General features: G+C 48.8%; 1 long non-coding RNA gene across 1 annotated transcript in view; it reads left to right on the top strand.

The window, feature by feature from the left end:
* The first annotated feature begins 302 nt into the window (after window positions 1–302).
* Window positions 303–22851, top strand: part of LOC135912111 (uncharacterized) — a 42971-nt gene continuing 20422 nt past the window's right edge. The window contains exon 1 of the long non-coding RNA XR_010567563.2: window positions 303–507. This is a non-coding gene — a long non-coding RNA (uncharacterized lncRNA). The remainder of the gene's footprint in view (window positions 508–22851) is intronic.

Here is a 22851-nt window from a genome sequence, read left to right on the forward strand (position 1 = left end):
GCCGTTTTCAGCAGTGGGCGGACAGTGGGGCTAGTTTCGGTATTGGCAATAAAGCGTCGCCATCACCTTGGTAGCCAAAGAAAAAATTCAGCAACTTTTGCATATGGGGCTTTATCTTTTCGAACCTACACGATAAAAGAAGTGATGCTGTTATGTGTATAGAAATAAAATGTATTTTCGGCAATCTTATTTTTTTTTGCCGTAGTATATCTTAATTTAGACGCTTCAATTGTTGCACCACAGGGTGGCGCTTTCGCCCTCATCGCATTTCTCTATGCTTATCGCTTCGGCTGCCGTTTTGTTCGTCTGCTCCTGCCGCTTTCTGTGCACGTGTACGCCTTTTAGTATGCTTCGCAGTTAAACATTTCACTTCTGTGCCCGCGAACCTTGCGGTAATGTTGGAAAAACTGAGAAAAGGACACAAGGCGTGCTGCGTGCGCTGTGCGGTGTGGCAGTTCGGGGGGCAACGCAAGGACGCAATTTTTCCGTTTTCCCCGTGGACGAGAGGTAAGCGCACTCTTTCTGCAGTCGTTAAGAAGAAACAAGCGCTCTCCTTATCGAAACAGCTTCAGGACGAAACGAAAGTTCTTCCACGGTTGATCTTTAGCGAATGTCGTTTTGGTGCGGCGCGCGGCGCGTTTATCTGTGGTCTAGCTATAGAAACTAAAGCCACTTGTTAACAGTTGCTCGTGAGTCGATTGATGCTATAGTTGATGCGCAGACAGAAATTTTGCTTCGGCTTATGTTAGCGGTTGCTCTTCATTTTTTTTCCACGAGCAGAAAACATGCAATTTATATATTCCGAATAGGTATTTGAACGGTTGCTGCACAAACTCGTTACTCTGGAGAGCATTCCGGCCTCTGCTCGGACCACTTCACAAAGAGCTGCACCGACCCTGCCAAAACAAGACTTGTAGTCTGTTATGTCGACAGTTGGAGCGGTAGAGTAGTCCCTGACCGATGAAGGTAAAGAAAAGCTATTAGGGCTTGCGAATCTGTGCTTCTGTAGTTCATTAGTTTCGTACAGAAACCAAGTGCCGAGGCACGGCGCAAGTGCCGTGAGCACGGACAGCGCCGTCTTTTCCATGTCGTCTGATGCGGCGCCGGATGTCATGTTACGTTACGCAGCGAAATTTGTTCCGCGTGCGCCTAGAAATCGCGTTCTTGTCCGTTGCTCTTTATCTCTTGCTCATCTGCGGTGCGCGATGTTCCAGATTACAGGCTAAACTAAAAATCCCGACAGTATTCCCTGACAATGAGCGAATTCCCGTTCGTAAAAAGTCGCCCCGCGCTTGGCGCTATACAGCATAGGATACGGCGAAGCCAGTTGAAGCGGGCGGCCTGCAACAGAAAGTTGCAGTTTCACGCGAAAGGCGGAGTATCGATTGCGATAGCAAATTAGTGGACAGCTATAAGGAGGACGCTATAGGAAAATATAGGACGACACAACGAGCTATGGAAACAACAATGATGGGTGTAAGGTCAAGGGATAAGAAAAGAGCTGATTGGGTGAGGGAACAAACGCGAGTTAATGACATCTTAGTTGAAATCAAGAAAAAGAAATGAGCATGGGCAGGACATGTAATGAGGAGGGAAGATAACCGATGGCCATTAAGGGTTACGGACTGGATTCCAAGGGAAGGGAAGCGTAGCAGGGGGCGGCAGAAAGTTAGGTGGGCGGATGACATTAAGACGTTTGCAGGGACAACATGGCCACAATTAGTACATGACCGGGGTAGTTGGAGAAGTATGGGAGATGCCTTTGCCCTGTAGTGGGCGTAACCAGGCTGATGATGATGATAAGAAGTAAGGATTGTAGTTTTATCGGTCGTATAACCTTGTAAACGCAGGTACACTAACTATATGAACAAGCGTGGTGTCACGCGCGTACAAGTAAACGTGAACACATCTGACTCGATGACCGCGGAAACTCGCTGTCAAACTTTTTCAACAGCGCAAAGGATAAGGACGAGAGGAGTGCACGTACAAAGACGTGCACTCCTCTCTTCAACCCCACTCTTACACTCAATCATTCAATCAATTGTCTTAGAATCTTCAATCATTTGTCATTATAATAATGTGATTGGGAAACTGAAGGTTGCTGAGATGTTCGCCGTCGATCCTTACTCCTAAGCCTTCCCAGTTTATTAGCTTGAATACTTCTTCCAAGCATGCAGTCTATAGCATTGGAGAGATTGTGTCTCTTTGTCTGACCCCTTTCTTTATAGGTATCGTCCTACTTTTCTTGTGTAGAATTAGGCTAGCTGTGGAATCTCTCTGAGATTTTTTCCGAGATATTTACGTAAGCGCTCTGTGCTCCTTGATTACATAATGGCTCTATGAGTGCTGGTATCTCTGCTGAATCAAATGCCTTTTTGTAATATATGAAAGCTCTATAGCGAGGCTGATTTTACTCTGCGCATTTCTCGATTACGTGAATAATATGGTTGTGATCCATTCTAGAGCATCCCTTCCTGAAGCCAGCCAATTCCGTTGGGTGGCTAAAGTTCAATGTTGCCTTTATTCTATTGCAGGTTATTTTATTAAATGTTTCATATAATACTGGGAGTAAGCTAATGGGCCTATAATTTTTCAATTTTTTAACGTCTCTCTTTTTGTGGATTAGTATGATGCTTGCATTCTTCCGGTTTTCTAGGACCTTTGTAGTCGATAGACACTTCGTATTAAGAGCAGCCAGTTCTTTAAGCATTACGTCTCCTCCATCTTTGATGAAATCGAATGTTATTCCATCTTCTGCCGTTGTTGCTCGTTTCATGTCCTGCAAGGCCCTTCAGAACTCATCGCTATTTACACGAGGAGTTTCTGTATCCTCTTCATTACTGTTTCGAATTTAGGTATCCTGAGTTTTCTGGATACTGTACAAGTCAGTATATAATTCTTCCGCTGCTTTTACTATACCTTCGAGATTGCTGATGATATTATCCTGCTTATCTTTCAGCGCATACATCTCGGTTTGTCCTAGGCCAAGTTTCCTTCTCACTGATTTCATGCTGTGTCCATATTTTACTGCTTCCTCAGTCTTTCTCAAGTTATAATTTCGAATATCACTTAATTTCACCTTGCTCATCAGTTTTGACAGGTCCACAAATTCCATCTGACCTCTTGAGTTGGATACTTTCATTCTTTGTCGTTTCCTTATTAGGTCCTTTGTTACTTAATAGAGCTTACCTATACTGAGTGCCTTGGTGCCTTACTTCCCACTACAATTGCTGCTTATGAAGCCAGCCTAGTTGCTGTTTTATTCATTACCTCTATGTCATCTTAATCTCTCTGTTCTAAGGGTGCATATTTGTTTGCAAGTACCAGCCTGAATTGGTCTGCTTTTACCCTTACTGCGTCTAGGTGGGCCTGTTTCGTCTTGACCAATTTTACTCTTTCTCTCTTCAAATTGAGGTGAAGTCTAGCCCTCACTAACCTATGATCACTGCACTTGACTCTCCCTATCACTTCTACATCCTGCACTGTGCTGGGATCGGCAGTAAGTATGAAATCAATTTCATTTCTTGTTTCCCCATTACGGTTTTTTCAGGTCCACTTTCTGTTGCTGCGCTTCCTGAAAAAGGTGTTCATTATTCGCAGCTTCCTTTCTGCGAATTCCACCAGCATCTCTCCTCTAGCGTTTCTAGAATCGATGCCATAGTTGCCTATTGCTTCTACACCAGTCTGCTTTTTCCCACGTTTTCATTACTGCAGTATACTGAGTTTGCGCTTTTCTCATCGATAATTCAACGTCTTCATAAAACTGATCTACTTGATTACCACTGTGGCGGGATGTTGGAGCGTTGGCCTTTAATCTGTACCATTAATTATGTTTAATTACGACTACTGCTACCCTCTCATTATTGCTGTAGAATTGGTCAATGTTTCCCGCTATGTCCTTATGGATTAGGAATCCTACCCCGCATTGCTTATTTGGGAGACCTCTATAGCAGAGGACACGGCAATTAGTCAGCTCTGTATAAGCTTCCCCAGTTCTTCTAATCTCGCTAAGGCTAATGATATCCCAGAGAATATCTGATAGTTTCTCAAAGATTTCTGCTGAGCTAGCCTCACTCGACAGAGTTTGGCTGTGAAAGTTTGCCGGCGTCAGTTAGGAAACCTTTATTCAGTGAGATATATGCGGTAGCATGTATGGGGCCGGCCCGCTGCATGTGTTCACTGTGATACAATAGCGTGGGCTTGCTGCCGACACTGTCCCTTACAGTCAACGCACATTCAGCGAGATCATCGGCACCCATTTTGTCGTTTGTCCCGTCGCTCCACGTCGACTGATACAACGCCAGCCAAAGCTGTTCAAAACGCCGAATGTGTGTCGACGTTCCACAACATTACGCCAGAACGATGCACGTTCGTAAACAGACACCACTAAGTGCGTCTATGCGACGCCCTTCTAACCATTCCCAAGCGGGACGCGTGATGCTGGCATTTCACATCAGGATGTACACCGTATGCTGTATCATACCTCGCTATGTTCGATCCCGAACATAACGAGTATGATCGATCAAGCCAGCAGTGGTGCTATTCTTTACACTGTCCAATTCAGCCAAATTGGCGTTTTGAGCCAACCAGAGGAGTGGTTTGAAGAGTGTACGTCTACTAAATCTGTCACGACGGCAAATAAGAAAGTGTGGCAGAATTTGACATTGTCCAGGATAACACTCTCATCACTCTACGTGCGCGAACCCACGCCCTCTGTGTCCACCGCGCCTCATAATCGGCGAGGTCATCACTCACGACACGCCATCCATCAACGGGGGAAAATAGGCTGCCCTCCTGCTCATTGCGTGCCCCCTTATTCCTTTCACCTTAGCCATCAATCGACGTCAGCATACGCGCTAACCAATCTGCGCGCTGCTTTGGTCATGACTTGTTGTCAATAGTTCCCTCTCCTACGCTTCGTTCCCCTTACTCGCGGCAGGAATCGCATTGCATAGACTGTTCCCTGAGAGAGGAAGAAGTGCCTCGGAAGAAGAACGCCTATAGCTGTGGTCTCTTCATTTTCCTGTGTCTCGGACGTTTTTCAACATCAGAGACTGTGCAAAGGGCACAACGTGATCCTCCAGGATGGGGGATAGGAATCCCAACCAAGCGTTTGACCCTGGTCGTCCACCACTGGCTGCATCGAAGACAAGGGACCGCACTGGCCCTTCCGCTGTCGCCCTTGAATCTTCCGACAGCTCAACGGTTGAAGAAATGGAATCGGACAACGATTTCACACTTGCCGTGGGTCGCCGTTTGAAGAGAAAACTCAGGAGGACATCAACAGACAGTGAATCGTTGCCCAAGCAGGACAGCGGTAAGCAATCATTCACTGTTGCTTACGTCCCTACCACAGCTACAGACGATCTGAATACTTTGAACAGGCAAAGCTTAACGGAGTACTTTGAGCGAATTGCGCCCGGCCAAGTCAGCGAGATCAGAATTAACGATCGGAGGAACATCCTTTCGGTGGACGTGAACAACAAGTCAATTCTGGATACGTTAAAGGCTGCCACACTACTAGGAAACATCCCAGTGCGCTCCTTCTTTGCGTATGGAAAAGGAACCTCGACTGGCGTTATCTCTGATGTGGACAAAGAAATCGCAGACACTGACCTCCAGAAGCTTTTGAATTCCACCGCACCAATAGTGCAGATTCACCGCTTCGGTCAATCCCGGTGTATTAAAATAGTCTTTGACTCTGAAACATTACCTGACTACGTAAAAGTAGGATACGTAAGACACCGTGTGCGCCCTTACGTGCCAAACTGGTGCAGTGTCGGAAGTGTTTCAAAATAGGACACGTAAGAGCAGCTTGCAAGGGCGGCGTAACATGCCAACGGTGTGGAGGGGCCCATCAAAATGATAGCTGCGATGCTACTGCCCTAAAATGTCCCACTTGCGCCGGTCCACATGAAGCGACATCAAAAGACTGCCAGAAAATCAAGGACGAAATGTCAGTGCTTCGAAAGATGGAGCGGGACAACTCCACTCACAGACAGGCTGCTACATCGATACGCCACCGCAGACGTCGATCGCGACACAGACGACAGCAAGACAAGAGTGCTTCCCGTACGGATGGACCATCGGCTGCATGGCAAGATCCTCGCTTGCCAAGTTTGCTTCTGCGATCAAGATGCGGGCCTGACGTACCTTCTTCGGCAGCAGCACGTGGAACACATGCGCTGGATAAAACGACGCCTCCGCCGACCGACTCTGACATTGACTGGCCGTCGCTCCCACCCAAACAAACAGGCTTAAACGCGTCGGGTGATGTGTCTGCAAAGGTGGTTGAGAATGATAAGACAGAAAGTGAAAATGTACGAAGTATGCTGAAACACCTGATAACTACGATGCGTTCACTTCTCTGCGGACTACAGACGCCGGTTGCTAAGACCGCGCTACATGTTCTAGATGCTTTGGAACCGCTCCTCGCGGCTCTACAATAAGGCATCATGGCGCTATCTTTTGAAAACCAATTACGAAGATCTGCAATAATGCAGTGGAATGCCAGAGGCCTACGAGGCCGCCTCGCAGACTTTCGCCAATGGATGTTTAAATACCAGTTTCCCGTGGCTGTAATATGTGAACCAAACATGACGTCTTCACTACGTGTATCTGGATATGTGCCGCTGTGGTCAAAGAATGATCACAATTCAAGCAAAGTGCTCACTTTTGTTCGTCGGAATTTGACGTGCCTTCGTAAAGACATTCCTGCACATGCTTCCAACGAGTACGTTTGCATAACGCTGAAGTACAAGCGGCGCACACTCTCAGTAATTGGCGGGTATATACCCCCAACATCGAGCATAGACTGTTCATATTTGCTGTCCATACTGAAAGCTAGTCCGGGTCCCCACATAGTCATCGGTGACTTCAATGCCCACCATCCCATGTGGGGTTCTGCTTCGACGAACGCCCGCGGTAGAGACTTGGCTGACTTCATGCTTAGTCAAGGCTTGATGGTGATCAATGATGGCTCGCCAACATACCTTCGAGGCTCTAACTACAGCAGTTGTCTTGATATTGCGTTTGTTTCAAAAATCCTGCTGTCTGCTACACGATGGTGTACTGATCTCGACACCCATGGAAGTGACCATCTACCAACATATGTTCAGCTGAAATGGTTACGTCCCCCAGCTCCTCACACTGTGCGTTCTATCGATTGGCCAACATTTCGAGAATCTGTGACCAATGCATGTCAAGCCATCCAAGCACCATCCAATATTGAAGATGTCATCGTGGCAACTTTACGTGACACAACAAAACACCTCAGCGCACCCTCACCGAGATCATCTATTGATGACCAGTACGAGCGACTTCGCGCGATACGGCGTCGAGCAGAACGGAAATACAGAAGGTCCAAATCACCATTAGACGTCACTGCATCACGCCGGGCTCAACGTCATGTCCTGCGACACCTTGACAAGCTTGACAAACAACGCTGGAGATCATTATGCGGCTCTCTGGATCCGAGAAAACCTCTCTCTAGAATTTGGAAAATTGTACGAAGCCTTCGCTCGCCTCCACAACAGCTTCATCCGTTCGGCGCTGTGGCCATACGGCAAGGCCGGCGTGAAGTTGAGGTCGCCGATGACTTCTGCAAATTACTCGTGAGCTCTTCGAACGATATACGAACCCATTCACGACTGACTTTCCCGTCATCTAGTGATCACCGTCTGGACGCACCTTTTACTATGCACGAGCTCGACGCTGCGATATCTTCTTCCCGTCGGTCAACTTGTCCAGGACCAGACGGAATTACATGCTCCGCGATTTGTCATCTTGGAGTAGAAGCTCGAGAAATTCTCCTGGCGCTCTACAACTCTACGTGGGACACAGCAACTGTGCCTAATCACTGGAAGTGCAGTCGTCTTGTGGCTTTACTAAAACCTGGGAAATGCCCACATGATCTCTCACATTATCGGCCAATAGCCTTGGCAAGCTGTGTCGGTAAAGTGATGGAGCGGATGGTACTGAGCAGACTGGAATGGCTACTCGAGAAAAGTGGTGGACTTCCTGATTTCATCAATGGATTCAGAAGAGGCCGATCATCAATTGACGGTGTGATAGACCTAGTATCTTCTGTTCAACAGGAAAAGAGACGCCGTCGTCTGGTATGCGCAATATTTCTGGACATCAAAAGTGCCTACGACAACGTCTTCCATCATTCGATTCTTCAGGCGCTTGAGGATATTGGTGTTGGTGGCCGGATGTATGCATGGCTGCAGAGTTACCTCAGTGGCCGCACCATTTTCATGTCCACTTCGGATGGCGAGACTGATAGACATGACGTTCGCAGGGGTGTTCCGCAGGGTGGTGTCCTTAGCCCAATATTGTTCAATATCATACTGGTGGGCCTTGCAGACGAGCTACCTGAAACAGTGCGTATCAGTACGTACGCGGATGATATCTGTATTTGGTCATCTGGGGTCACACGTCCACAAGTGCGTGCAAGACTCCAACGTGCGGCTACCATAACGGCGAAGTACTTGCGCCGTAGAGGCCTGCAACTCTCAGCAACTAAGTGTGCAGTCCTGGCATTCACGCGCAAATCAATGTCACATTATCCAATCGTTGTCGACGGAACAGCGCTCCCTTTAGTCACCCACCAGAGATACCTTGGCGTGATAATAGACCGCAGCCTTTCTTGGACCAAACATTCTTCGTGTAATATCAGGACTGAGATGGGGCCCCTCTGAGCGATGTTTGCTCCAAGTGTACCAGGCACTTTTTGTGGGCTACATACGCTACAGCATGCCTGTGTTATCTAACATGGGGTCCTCTTGTATACGCACGCTGGAGAGCCTTCAGGCACAAGCACTACGAATATGTCTTGGCTTGCCACGCTGCACGTCAACTAAAGGCACAATAGCGGCAGCACGGGCTTGTCCTATCGACATATACAGGTCTTGTGAACCTGTGCGAACCTATCTTCGCCTGCTAACCAGACACTCACACCATCCACTGTCAACACTTCCAAGCACCAACCTTGACTGTGTTTTTTCTAAAGCTATTGCATGTCACGCAAGCATTGTACCTGCAAGATTCCAGGCCACCGACATCCCCGTGACACCTCCATGGACATTGCCAAGACCACTAGTGAGGCTTCAGATACCCGGAATTAGGAAGAAATCTCACGTTTCCTCCATTGGCTTGAAGCAGCTCACCCTGTCCCATATATTTACATCATATAGTGGGACTGTACAAGTATATACCGATGGTTCGGTCACGCCATCTGCCACAACGGCCGCATTTGTCATCCCACAACTTGGAATTACTCAACGATTTCGATTAGACCACAAATCGACATCTACGGCTGCAGAACTTGCGGGAATACGAGAGGCTGTCCGTTTTATGAGAACGCAGACACCCCATAAATGGACGATATTGTGCGATGCCAAATCAGCGCTACAGGCACTAAAATACTTTTTAAAGAAAGGACCATACTATCTGCTCGTGCTGGAAATCGTCGAACTTTGTCACAGTGCCGAGTTAAGTGGCCACGTGATTACCTTTCAATGGATGCCTAGCCATTGTGGTGTCTTCGGTAATGAACTCGCTGACAGTGAGGCAAGATCGGCCTCCTCTTCCTCTGATGAAGTACGGATTGCCTACTCGCGACCTGACACCAACTCCATGATCAAGGCACTCATGCAGGACCTTACAAAGGCTTACAGAGCCCACTCTGATAATATTCACAGACGTCTACATACGATTGACCCAGACGGTAAATTCTGTTTGCCCCCGAAGCTTACACGGAGCAAAACATCATTGCTACACAGGATTCGGCTCGGCGTTGCTTTCACCCGTCGCTACGCACACCTCATCGGCCAATCGAACAACCCCGATTGTGTACACTGCCAGATGCCCGAAACACCGCAACACGTACTGTGCGACTGCCCAGCATATATGCTGGAGCGAAGGACGTTAGACAGTTTCCTAGCCAGCGTTGGCAGACAACTACGGTCGGAGGAAGCTATCCTCGGCCCATGGCCCGACACTGCAATTTCAGTGCGTGCAACAAAAGTATTGAAGTTCCTGCAGGACACCAAGCTCGACGAGCGGCTCTAGCGAGGCAACTGTCTCATGTATACATAAGCACTCACCACTTCTCTTATCATCATCATCCATCCCAATACTTTCACTCCCCTTCCCTCTTCCCCAGTGCAGAGTAGCAGACTAGAGCGCACTAGCTCAGGTCGACCTCTCTGTCTTTCCAATCAATAAATTCTATTCGCATTGCATATTCGTATGGCTGAATCCCGGTAAAGTACGTCCTGCACAATGCTGTCTCATCGAAGTAACCGAAAGCATCCGCTTTGCCTATGCTAAATCACGTTGGTTACTTTACATGCTTAAATGTGCCATTTCGACTAAGCTACCTTCTTGAAATTGAACTGGAGTTTCTGTCTTCCTGCTGTTCCCTATCATCTCTGTCTCCGTCGTAGGAAATGCGTGCAGCCGCCGGAGAGGCTGTCCATGTACGACGACGAGGACGACCTGTTTGCACTGACCATGGGCCTGCGGATAGCCGCGAGTGTCGCAGCCACGAGCTCTGCCGGCGGGGATCTCGCAAGGACCGAGTGGTTTCGAACGAAACTCGCCTGGAGCCTGTACCGCATGTCCGAGGCGCAGTTCTTCTACGCCCGTTACGCCTACCTCCGATGCAGCGGACACGACAGCCGCGGTTCGGTGAACGGGGTTACCAGGCACAGCGCCGACTTCTCCATCGCGTTCAAATGCCAGCCGATGAGCAACGTCGGGAACGAGAGCGGCTGCGCCGACTTTGCCACGACGCGCGGCACTCAGTGACATCGAAGTGTCGCCGCTGATATCTTGTTAGCATCGTTTTGAGGACCGGCGCAAGCCGGTTCTTCTAGCTGCCACCGTGTGACGTTACAAACTTGACGGTATATTTTTGAGCTACTGAAACTATAGATGTTTTATTTTTTTATGGTTGCGCTCAATCCAGCGAATCTCTTTCCTGGGGACGCAAACTTCTATCGTCATTCGAAGATTACTCGACTTGAACTCGTTCAGCAGCTCAGCCTAGTGATCTAACTTTTTTCTGTTACTCATTTAAATTGCACTGATAGGGTACCCAACCACCTGTCGACCTTTGTCGCTTTGCTAAAGTGCTTTGGTAATGGGACATTTTAGCGACATCTAGGTCATTTGGGTCACGTTTCTATACCATTTGCTTTAACGTTTTCGTAAGCTTTCGAGAAAACTCCCGAATATCTCCAATTCACACTCATTTGTGTAATTCACCGATTTTGTTGATGTTTATTACTTGCTCTCTCTGTTTGACTCTGAGCAGAATTATGTTCTTGCATAGTTAGTGTCTTTGGGAATTCAAACAGCAAAAAAGAAGTACATAAAGTCGCAAACCAAAGCCCAACATGACGATAGCTTGCAAAACAACAAAAATGATTATGACAGCAGTGACGACGCCACGACTACAGTGATGACAATGAAACTACAATGACTCAGCACAGAAATAAAGACTGCAATGGCACAAAGACAGAACGCACACCACGGCTTCACGTGTTATCGTAGCGTTAACGCATTTTAAGTGACATAGTGAGTCGTCCCTTGTTACGACTTTGCACCGCTGCACCACTATTACGACTTTGAGGTGGTCCCGTAGCGTTCGTCACCCGTTTCGTGACAGAGCGTTGGTAGCGAAGACGCGTCGGTGAGAATAACGAAAGGGATTTTATACAGTATATACAGGTCATTGTACAGGACAGGATCGGATCGGCACTGGGGCCGAGAGCTCACAGCAAACGCGACTGTTCCCGCGCGGCGACGTCCGGCGAAAACGCGTGACACATCTCACTCCAGTCGAAAGCGGCACCGGCTCCCGGTGGGTTGGCGGATCCGGTTTTTCCAGGCGGCCGCATCGCGGCTTTATAATCCTCGAGAAACCACTGTCACTCAAACGGCCCAGTACAAAGCCAGCACTCGACGGTCGTCCGAGAGGTCCAACGAGTGACCGCGCTGGCCACCCGGTTCAAAGTTCGGGCGCGCGGTGACCTCCAGGCAAAAGGAGGTGCGGCGCCGGGCTGTCTGGCACTTGGTTGCACGTTTGGATATGTTGCTCGCTGATACTTCTCCGCAGGACACCGCTGCCTGACGGCTCAGCATCTTGACTTGTCAAGGGAGAATTATAGGGCGCTGTGCCTTTCGGCGCAGCCCCGGGTTTGTCCAAAGAACGCTCGCAGGTTAAATTCTGCATCTTCTAGATTCGGAATCCGGGATGGTGGTAATGGCACAACACCCTACAGCAATTACGCGATGATGCAATGAACTTATTTCGAAAAGGACAGCGTGCGACCAAATTGGCGTAAGGGAAGATGGGCCAAGAAAGGGGAGGAGAGAGGTGGCACTCTGGATCCACAACAAGAACTTCCTCCCATATTATTGCGATATCAATTATATGCACACTGCACGCGCATTTTTGCCGTCGCCGTGATGTTCCGTATAAACTGCATGTCTAAGACACCGTTGCCGCGCGTCGTTTACGAGACAGCAAAGACATGCGGGGGAAGCCGACGATCGCGGCTCAATCTGGCTCACGAGAAGGAGAGAGCGGAGTGCAAGCGCGCCGTTTTCCGTCGCGCGATCAGCCGTGGGGGGATGAGAGGGAGGGAGGGAGAGGGGGCGGCGTTGTGCTCCGGCAGCAACTGCGCATTTGGCGACCAGAAGCAAGGGCAACTCACGATCGCGGCTCAATCTCGCGCGCCATATGTGGAGGAAAGCTGGGACGCAGCACGGGAGAGGGGGAGGCCTTCGACTCCGCGAAAAAGCACGTATGTACTTTGCCCGGTCGGGCGCGGTCGCCCGCGCCGTATCTCGAAAGGGATCTGCTGGCGCCTCGTACCTTTCTGCGCGCGGTTCTCTCGTGGCTCTCGCGTTGAAGCAATAAACCGCACGAAGGTCACTTCTTTTGCTGCTGCCACCGCGATTAACCGCGATTGCTCGCTACAGTGTCCAGCGTTTTCGACGGTGAGGAGTGTCCGCGCTTGATGATGATGATGATGATGATGATGATGATGTCCTTGATGAGTGTGGCGCTTACCCACTCGCGGGGATTGGCCAAGAGTCGGGCAGACTTTTGTACGCGCTTATCGAGTATGACGTGTTCATGCTTGCTTGTTCTCGTTAACACCATGCTTCTTAATATAGTTAGTAAGGGCATGTTTGCAAGTTTACACAGCCGATAAAACTACTGTCCGACTCCTTACTTCGAATAGCTGTCTACTAAATTGCTATCCCAATCGATGCTTCGTCTTTCGGACGAAACTGCGACTTTTTTTATGAAGAACCGAAATTTTCTCGGCCGTACCGCAGTTATGCTAGTGTCATAGTAAAGTTTCGTTCGTTCTCCGTCCTCGCTTCACCGTTGGAACTTGAAGCTTATCGGACGATGATCGGCAGTTGTTGGTCAAACGCAGGCAGGAAACGATGAGGTCAGATGTACAAGAAATATTTATAGGCAAACTTTTCTATATACATGGCAGGTAAAACAAATACATTACAAACTTGAACAATTGAGAAACAAAGTCTCACTCTTCTACTGTCTCAATGACTGTTAGAGCCCAGACTCGTTTTAACGTACATAGTACGGAGGCTCACTGATCTATCAGCAATCCTGATTTCAGCCAAGTCTGAGGGACAGCATGTCGTCCCGATTTTTATAGCGCAAATATACAAAGAAAAAAAGGCGGTAGGGCCGTTGGCCCATCCCACAGGTTCAGTTGCCAATCAGAGTCAACCGTTTGTTAAGCCACAACCCACAGGGATGGGCTTACTCTCAAAAATAAACATATTGGAAAACAAAGCTCTTTTCCTTCTTCGCCAAAACTCGGTTGCCCTCTCATTTCTCCGTAGTTAGTGACGGGCTCAGCAAAACACGCCCGGCCCGAACAAGTTATCGCTAGACCGTTTCAAATCCCAACGGCGTCTAGGCCGCAAATGTCTCGGAAGCAGGGGCATCGATACCACGAAGTGCCGCTGTACTCAAAGTTTGGCCGTGTGGGAGACGGACGGCCCTCCTTGTCCTTCACACTTATTGTCTACAAGACAAAGTTCTTCGAGTGCGTGTTTCCAAGACGCCGTCGTGCGAATGCACTCTTTACGTGTGCACCGCATTCCTACAGCGTGCACGGTAAGCTGGCCTTCGACACCACACAGGCAGTCGCACCCAACAACAAGGCTGGCGATTACGTTGCGGACGCGTAGAGGATTAGGTCCATGCTCACTGCATGCAGCACGGGGTCAGAGTTGCTAAGTCCTTCTTAACCTCGGCGGCGCCTCCAATTAGTCAGGGACTCGGGCGCCAGACCCACAATACAGCGGTTCGTTTCAAGGCTGGTCTGTGTGACCCGTCGGCGGACTGCCAACATCGTGCGCACAATACTGACTTCCAGGAATCGGCACACGCCCGCCTGGCACCTGCCGCGACGCGTCACCCAACCCCGCGCGTTGCCTGTGACCCCACATAACACAGCAACTGTCGCCCCGCTGACATGGGGGGAAGTGAACCCCCTCTCTATACACAAAGCACAAGGCCGATTCGTGAGACTTAAGAACCCGAACAATCAGAGCGACCTTACAGTCATTTTAACGGTCTTGTTGTCTCTTAGAGAGATTAATTTCTCATAGGAACATACGGTCATGCCGTGTGGCGTAGCCCAGTTTATTCGAGAACGCTCTACAGTCCCAGACACGATGACGGAAGCTGGGTGTGGTGTCTACATCCCTGAACCCCTGATGGAGTCGTTGAGCTTGGGGTTACACGGGCACCTCTGTGATGACAGTCTAGGTTTTCCGCTTCATTATAATATTACGAGTGAGCATTATAACTCAAGGCGTCATGCTGCTGTCGGCGCAGTCGGTAAACCCCGAACGCGTTTCCCAGTGTGTTCTCAGGCGGCAGCAGTTTCTTATTTAACCGCTAACAGCTACATGTGTTTTCAGCTGGATTAGCGACGTCGGCCGCAAGTCGTCATACCAGATTCTGCGTAATATTCATCAAGGCTATGATGAGAGAGAAAATTTTGACTGCCAGAATAAATGACTCCCAGCAAGGGTGCCGCACTTTCTCTTACGGCAGAATTCACCAAACCTGCTGGCAAATACTCCAGAGGGACACCCCCTCCTGAGAGACGAGTAAAGATGGTGTGGTACCAGCGCTTCATGGCATCTCAGTCAACGAGTTGGCGCATCTTGCAGCTCGAGGTTTTACAAAACAAGCCCCTGGCGCAACGCAAGAGCCCTGGCACCTTCACCCTCTAGTTTCTCATCATGCACTATAGGTTGCGTCATAGAAGATTCACTACCTTGTGATTGGAGGTTAGCACGTGTTACACCTATTCATAAGAATGGGCCAAGAAATGACGTTGAGAACTACAGGCCGGTGTCGTTAACTAGTATACCATGTAAAATATTTGAACATGTCCTTTATAGTTGTATAATGACACATTTGGTTAAACATAATCTTCTGCATTCTAGTCAACACGGTTTTCGGCAAGGTTTTTCTTGCTCAACACAGCTTGTTGAGTTCACGCATGAATTGGCTCTAGCAATAGATAAGCGTAAAGTAGTTGACTGTATTTTCTTGGACTTCAAAAAAGCGTTCGATGTTGTTCCCCATGACCTTCTTATTAGTAAATTACGGGGCTATAAACTGAATGAATCAGTTATTGCATGGATAGCCGAGTATCTCTCTCTAAGACAGCAGTCGGTAGTTCTCAACGGTTGTTCCTCCGGATATGTTCCCGTGACCTCAGGAGTTCCCCAGGGCTCAGTTCTGGGCCCTCTTTTGTTTCTGATGTATATAAATGATATTACTATTGGCCTCAAATCTTCGTTCAGAATGTTCGCGGATGACTGTGTAGTTTACAGGATTATAGAGAATGAACGTGATTCAGAATACCTGCAGCATGATTTGAATGTTATATCATCCTGGTGTGCCCATTCAGAAATGTCGTTGAATGTTAAAAAGTGTGTTCACGTCACCTTTACGAGGAAGCGTTCATACCAGTTGAATACGTATACCATAAATAGCGCTACTTTAAGCACGGCCAGGGAATATAAATATCTAGGAGTTTATTTAACGAGTGATTTGAGGTGGGCTAAGCACGTTCACCACATCAAAGTAAAGGCTGCACGCGTTTTGGGTTTCTTAAGACGAAATTTCAGCGAACTTCCATTGAATTTAAAAGAACAACTGTATTTCACTCATGTGCGCTCATTGCTGGAGTACGCATGCGTTTGCTGGGATCCGTATACCAAAGAGCTGGCCGATACGCTTGAAAAAATACAGAATAGGGCAGTGCGATTCGTTCTAGGTAATTGGGATCGTCACCTTAGCATGAGCGAAAGCAAACGTAAACTTAAATGGGAAGAATTGAAAGATCGTAGACGAAACCTCAGGTTGAAATTTTTCCATAATATCTACCATTCTAAAACTGGAATCAATAAGGAGAAGTACATTCAAGAGCCGTCCTATATATCCCAAAGAAGGGACCACAGTCTCAAAATAAAAGAATTTTCCTTTAAAGGTGACGTCTTCCGCTATTCATTCTTTGTTAGATGTATAAGAGAGTGGAATAATCTTCCGCCTATGATTGTATCCAATGTGTCAAATGATGCTTTTTACCGCGCTTTGTGTAATTAGTTTCTTTATTGGTATCAAATATGATGCTTATTTTTATGTATCCCCCTGCTGTAATGCCAGCAAAGGCGAAGCAGGTATCAAATAAATAAATAAAATAAATAACACCTCCGCATAGAAAGCTAACCAAAGGTCAAGACCGCACTCTCAGGGATCTCAGAACCAACAGGTTCCTCGCGCGCCCATCTATAGTTTCACCCTCTAAATGTGCTCTCCACTTTGCCACATTTGTGGAGCACAGGGTACCCTTTACCACATAGTATGGAGCTGTACGGAATCACCCCTTAGCACGGCCAATCCATACTACACACCTAAGCTTTGGGAGAGAGCCTCATAGACAGCTCCACCTTCGCAAGCCAGCGCCAGCTGGTAGTGAGGGCCGTCGACACGGCGAAAACCTATTGTTTCCTGGAAAGCCGAGACCACCCTGGAGATGACGCTTGAAGAATCCCAGAATACCAATGTTTATTCTCTCCCTCTCTAGGCTAATACCACTTAAAGCAATCAACTATATAGCATGACGAACTATAATACCAATCAGCTTTGTGTCATCTGTATATACAGTGATCACATTTTCCAAGTTTCTATTTCCTTTTTCGCTTTCCTCCTGCTAGGGCTTCTGTGTCCCCGATCTCTTTCCTTATGCAGAGTAGCATAAGCTCCTACTTACAGACCCTTTTCACGACGATATGCCATCGGCGCTGCCAATTTGATCACGTGGTGACGTGTCCATAGCTCACCTCAGCTGCCTTCGTGGCCTCTGTTTTTACAATCGATGTACATGACAATGGTGTGGCTCCGCAAACATTTATTTCGTTTAAAATCGTAGAGGATGACTAGATGGGCGACAATCGAATCTTTGGCCACTGCTTTAGATGGCATGTAAGCGCTTCCGGAGCTCATTGCGCTTTCCACAAACGGCGCGAGCAGTGTATGCGGTACTTGTACTTTAAGCGGGGCTTAAAATGTATTCCAAGCTATCCGAATTTCCGCTTATGAACTGAATCTGCATCAGTGCATTTAACTCTTCGTTCTTTATTTAGCAAATACTTTTAAACAGCGGCTTGTCATGTTTCTGGCTCAGTATATTCCCTGCAGTCACAATCTGTTTCGTATCTGCCTTATTTCTCTTGGGTGGGATCAGTTGCGATAGATTTGCTCTTGCTGCGCACAAGGCTTGAAACGTAGACGTTCTGTATTTTGTAATAGCGTGTAGCAAATACGTAACATCTGTACTGATTCGCTTACTGTGTGGACAGTTACAAAACGTTCAGCTTCGACCATTCGTGTGCTGTCCGTGTAATTGCCGTCACCCACGCTACGGCGCTTCCAGTATGCGCCCGTTCACTTATTCTTGACACGTTAGCGATAGGGTGAGCTAAGTTTGCGTGCGAGTTGGGGTGGACGTGTCTAAATAACGTGCGAGAAACTTACTATATGGCAAGAAACGGCGCTACTGCCCTTTTCCCTGTGTAATGAGTGGTACTCACTCTTGCAGACGTTCCGGGATAGGAATCCTTTCCTTGGAGGTTAGCGATACAACCCCGGCTGGTGAATGATTTTTTTTTATTCATTGAGGGAAGCCGTAAACCGCGAAGAGCCGGCAACAGAGGCAGTCCTTATTTAGCACGGGTCCGTGAAAGTGGATACGCAGATTCATTCCATTCCTTATAGGCAAGTCAATATTTGCAGCGAACTACTGCGCATGTCTGCACTCCATCGCTCCACACTTTGCAACAAGAATGGAGTACAGCGTGTGAGCGGAAAGTCAATTGCATTTCCGGGCAGCTGATCTCAGAGAAGCAGGGATGAAGAGGTAATGGTTTCGTATTCATGCGCTTTCGCTGAGGCAACGTGCGGCGCGTAAATTTGTTTTATCTAGGGACCTTGGCAGCGTGCCATCAAAACCGCCATCTCGCTTCTCCAGAGCAAACTGCTTTGCTGAAAGGGTCGGTATGCCGGCAGAATTCTCTATTTCTGTAAAGAGTTCTCTATCGTCGCCGCGCCCCGTATGATGTATCCGCGAGTGAAACCTGCCAGGATTCCCCGACGATTGCGGCTCAATCTCGCGCAGGCAAGGGAGGAAAACGGGGAGGAAGCGCCCCGTCTTCCTTCGCGCGCGACGCACCGGGGGAGGGGAGGGACGGGGGGCGGAGGGATTGTACTCCGGCAGCTGCTGCGCACGGCACGGCCGCACATGAAAGCGATCGAAGACGTGGACGAGGCCCTCAGTCCCCAGCAGCTGAGAAGCAATTGACCACGGCGGCGGTCAGACCTGCGATGCAGCAGTGGGTGCTAAGAATCCCTGGCTCCGGACAGGCCGCCATTGGAATATGAACCTGGCAACGTTTAACGCTAGAACGTTATCTAGTGAGGCGAGTCTAGGCGTGCTATTAGAGGAATTAGAGGGCAGTAAATGGAATATAATAGAGCTCAGTGAAGTTAGTAGGCCAAAAGAAACATACACAGCGCTCAAAAGCGGGCACGTCCTGTGCTACCGGGGCTTAGCGGAAAGACGAGGGCTAGGAGTCGGATTCCTGATTAATAAGATTATAGCTGGTAACATACAGGAATTCTATAGCATTAACGAGCGGGTGGCAGGTCTTGTTGTGAAACTTAATAAGAGGTACAAAATGAAGGTTGTACAGGTCTACGCCCCTACATCCAGTCATGATGACCAAGAAGTCGAAAGCTTCTATGAAGACGTGGAATAGGCGATGGGTAGAGTGAAAACAAAATACACTATACTAATGGGCGACTTTAATGCCAACGTAGGCAAGAAGCAAGCTGGAGACAAGGCAGTGGGAGAATATGGCATAGGCGCTAGGAATAGCGGGGGAGTTATTAGTAGAGTTTGCGGAACAGAATAATATGCGGATAATGAATACCTTCTTCCGCAAGCGGGATAGCCGAAAGTGGACGTGGAGGAGCCCGAACGGCGAGACTAGAAATGAAATAGACTTTGTACTCTGCACTAACCCTTGTTAGATATGGAGCTGTTTCCTGCGATTACTTCGAGTTCCCCAAACCACTTCGAGTCGCAGCACAGCTAATTGAGGAATGCCGAAGCAGGAAAGCACATTCCAGAGGAGCGGCCGAGCAAACAAGTTTAAGGCAACAAGTTCACGTGCCAACAAGTTCGTGCGCCGCCGGGATTAGCAGGTGGGCCTCGGACAATGGAGCATGAGCAGCCCTCCCCTTCTCCTCGTTAGAAGTGCATTGCCAGTCTGCGAGGCAAGACCGCAGAGAGCCGCCAGGTGTGACACCGCGACACGGGCGCCTACCATTGGCTGAAAGTGGCGTCATCGGAGCGGACTCTCCCATTGGCCGAACATGACGTGACTTCCAGTGCTCGAAGGGTTTATAAGAAGCCTTCCAGAGAGACCTGAGCATTCTGGGATATTCCCTGATTCCCTGATTCACCTCTCTCGAACTTCTTGCCGCGGGCCGCAGCGTCCGAGTTGCTGCCGGCCCGTAATGTCTTTACGACTGTTAATTCACGCTACCTCCCTGTACATAATGTAGAATAAATCTCCCAAGTTTTGGGTTTTCATCCCGAAGTCCCGTCCTTAAACCCCTACATCTGGTTGGCAGCGGTAGGATCGCCTCCGAATGCATCAGCTGGTGGCAGCGCTACGAATCAACCTTCGTCGAGAGAGATCGTAAGGAACCGGGAAGAGCGAAGAAGAGAGCTTTCGTCGAAAGAGGTCCGAAGAAACTGGGAGTAGCGAAGAAGGAGCGAGCCTTCGACCCAGGGAGTCCGGAGGAACCGGGAACAGCGGACGAATGAACCGGATGGCAGGGTGCTGCAACCGTAAGTGAGCGCGTGGTTTTTTTCCTTATGATTCGCCAGACTCAAAGGTTGTGTGTTCAATTTTGATAGTTCTGGGAATCGGGAGTTTGTTGCATTGTGTGTTTGCACAAATTAATTAAGGAAAACAGTTTTAACCACCTGTCGGGGCAGCTGCCATGGATCTTAGAAGGTTGACGAGGTTGGACTTGTTGTTGGTGTGCGACGATTTGGGAGTTGAGGCGGACGAACGGATGAAAACGCCAGCTATCATAAAGGCGATTCAAGATAGTGGCAATGATGACAAAAGCATTGAGCTTGCTTGGGAGGTGATACAGGAGCCACGGGAGCGTGTGCGTCGTGTACGTTTGCGGGAGCGTCGTGAACTTAAGAGTGAGAGTAAGCGTGAACCACGCGAGAAGGAACGGAAGCATGAGCTTGAAGAACTTACTCTTAGGTGTCAGCGTCACGAACGTGAGAAGGCACGCGAACGTGAGAATCAACGTAAGCTTGAGCGAGAGGAAAAGTATGAGAGAGAGAAGGCAGCACTGATCAAAGAGATACAGTATTGTGATCAGTTATTGGCACAGAGAGAACGGCTGTCTGAGAATTCTGTAGGTAGTACAGAGCGAAAGAATGAGGAAGTGTCTAGCGGAGTTTCGCCAGAAGCCGACGAGCAGAGTAGTGCCTGTGAGATTGGCTGCCGATTCATAAGTGCGGGGAAAAGGCTAGCTGCTAACGATGCCTTAGTGGCAACAGAGGCCGTTAAAGGCCAGAGTGAGAGCGACGAGGTGCTGTGCCAACAGATGACTGTGGAGACAGCTAGGCCAGCTGCGAACAAATTGGCACAGTTACCGCGTGTGTGCTTCGCTAGTAAGGTTAGCGAGGTTGCTAGCGAGGAAAAGGGTACTGTTGACGCGACAGGCGCGAGCACCCATGTAGAGCCAGATCTGCGTGCAGAAGTGAAGTGCGAGCTGGACGATGCAGTTGAGAATAGCTCTCGGGGTGGCGAGCTCCGTAGCTCACGAGAGAACAACTGCATTGTTCAGGGATCGGTGCGGCTCTCCGCCAGTCTAGATAGCCTAGATAGGGATGGTTCAGTTATTAATCATTCGGACTGTGCGCGTGAGACAGCGATCGATACCGACGGGCTGTGTGTCGATGCACAGCGTGCGCTGGGCAATGTAGTAGAGGGCAGTTCGCAAGAGTGCGAGTTGTCTAACTCGAGTAAAGCCTGCTGCATTGTGCCAGAGTCGGTTGAGCTGTCCGCCAGTCGAGGCAGAGAGAATGTTGATTTAAAGGTAAATCACTCAGACTGTGCGGGTAAGAGACCGATCCGGGCCGACGAAATGTGTACCGGCCAGCACGAGGCACGAGAAGGCGACATGAACGTGAGTGCGAAGAGAAAGCGCCGTAAAAAGAAGCGCGGTAGAGACCGAAAGTCGGTAATTAATGTAGCGCCGCCAAAGATGGCGAGAACCCCAAATGGGCAGGGCGCGAGGAGAAGAAAGGTGCGGTCGTCACTGACGATGTTGACGCATCCTAAACGTTCAAAGCACCGGTCAAAGGGGGACCGCGAAGAATGTCCTGCACGGACGCGGACAAAGGGCACGGGGCAGTTAATCTCCTCGTCGTTCCGTAGTTCTTTTCATAGCTCAGCGTGCAGTTCGAAGAATCGCAAGGTGGCAGGACTAGACCAGGTGGGGAGTAGCGACGCGGTCAATCGAGTTCGGGTTGAAAGCGGGGAGGGAGGACGCAAATTGGCAGGAGACCGTAACGTCTTGGGGGAGCTGATAGTGAATCAGCCCTTTTGTGTTTCCTCGGCAGCCAGAGTAGTTTTCAGACCACGCCCACCTCGAGTCAGACTCAAAGTAAGTCAGACATAAGCGTTTGAAAAGGGAGGCCAAGAGCCCTTCCGTAGAAATGAAGTGTTTTGTTTTATTTTTGAGCATCGGAAAGTTTTCGCGAATTGAGACTAGGATTTCTTTCAATGTGTAAGGTTTGAGCTTTGTTTGTTTCGGTTTGAGAAAGCTCCGAGATTTGAAAGACGCGTTTGTGTAAACATGTAGTCTCGCGAGATGCTCATTAATAAGTAGATAGGTTTTTTTTGTGTGTTTGTGTGTGAGTAACCTGAGGGTCAAGGTTATTGTTGAGAGGCCTATCGTAACGCGCGTGTGTTTTATTTAACCTTCTTTCTTTTCTAAGGTTAAGCGCGTAGATTTTCAGTGAGTGCATGAGTTGCACGGAGAAGCGTTCTTAGTTCCATTAGCGCGTGTCCTGTGTGGACGGAAGGAAGCAGACTTTATGACTGGGTTGCTAGTGTGTGTGGAGGGCAGCCGTATTATGACTTCTTTAGTGAGCGTGCGTGGAAAGA

This window comes from Dermacentor albipictus, chromosome 10, assembly GCF_038994185.2.
Source record: "Dermacentor albipictus isolate Rhodes 1998 colony chromosome 10, USDA_Dalb.pri_finalv2, whole genome shotgun sequence".
In the NCBI taxonomy this organism is placed as follows: domain Eukaryota; kingdom Metazoa; phylum Arthropoda; class Arachnida; order Ixodida; family Ixodidae; genus Dermacentor; species Dermacentor albipictus.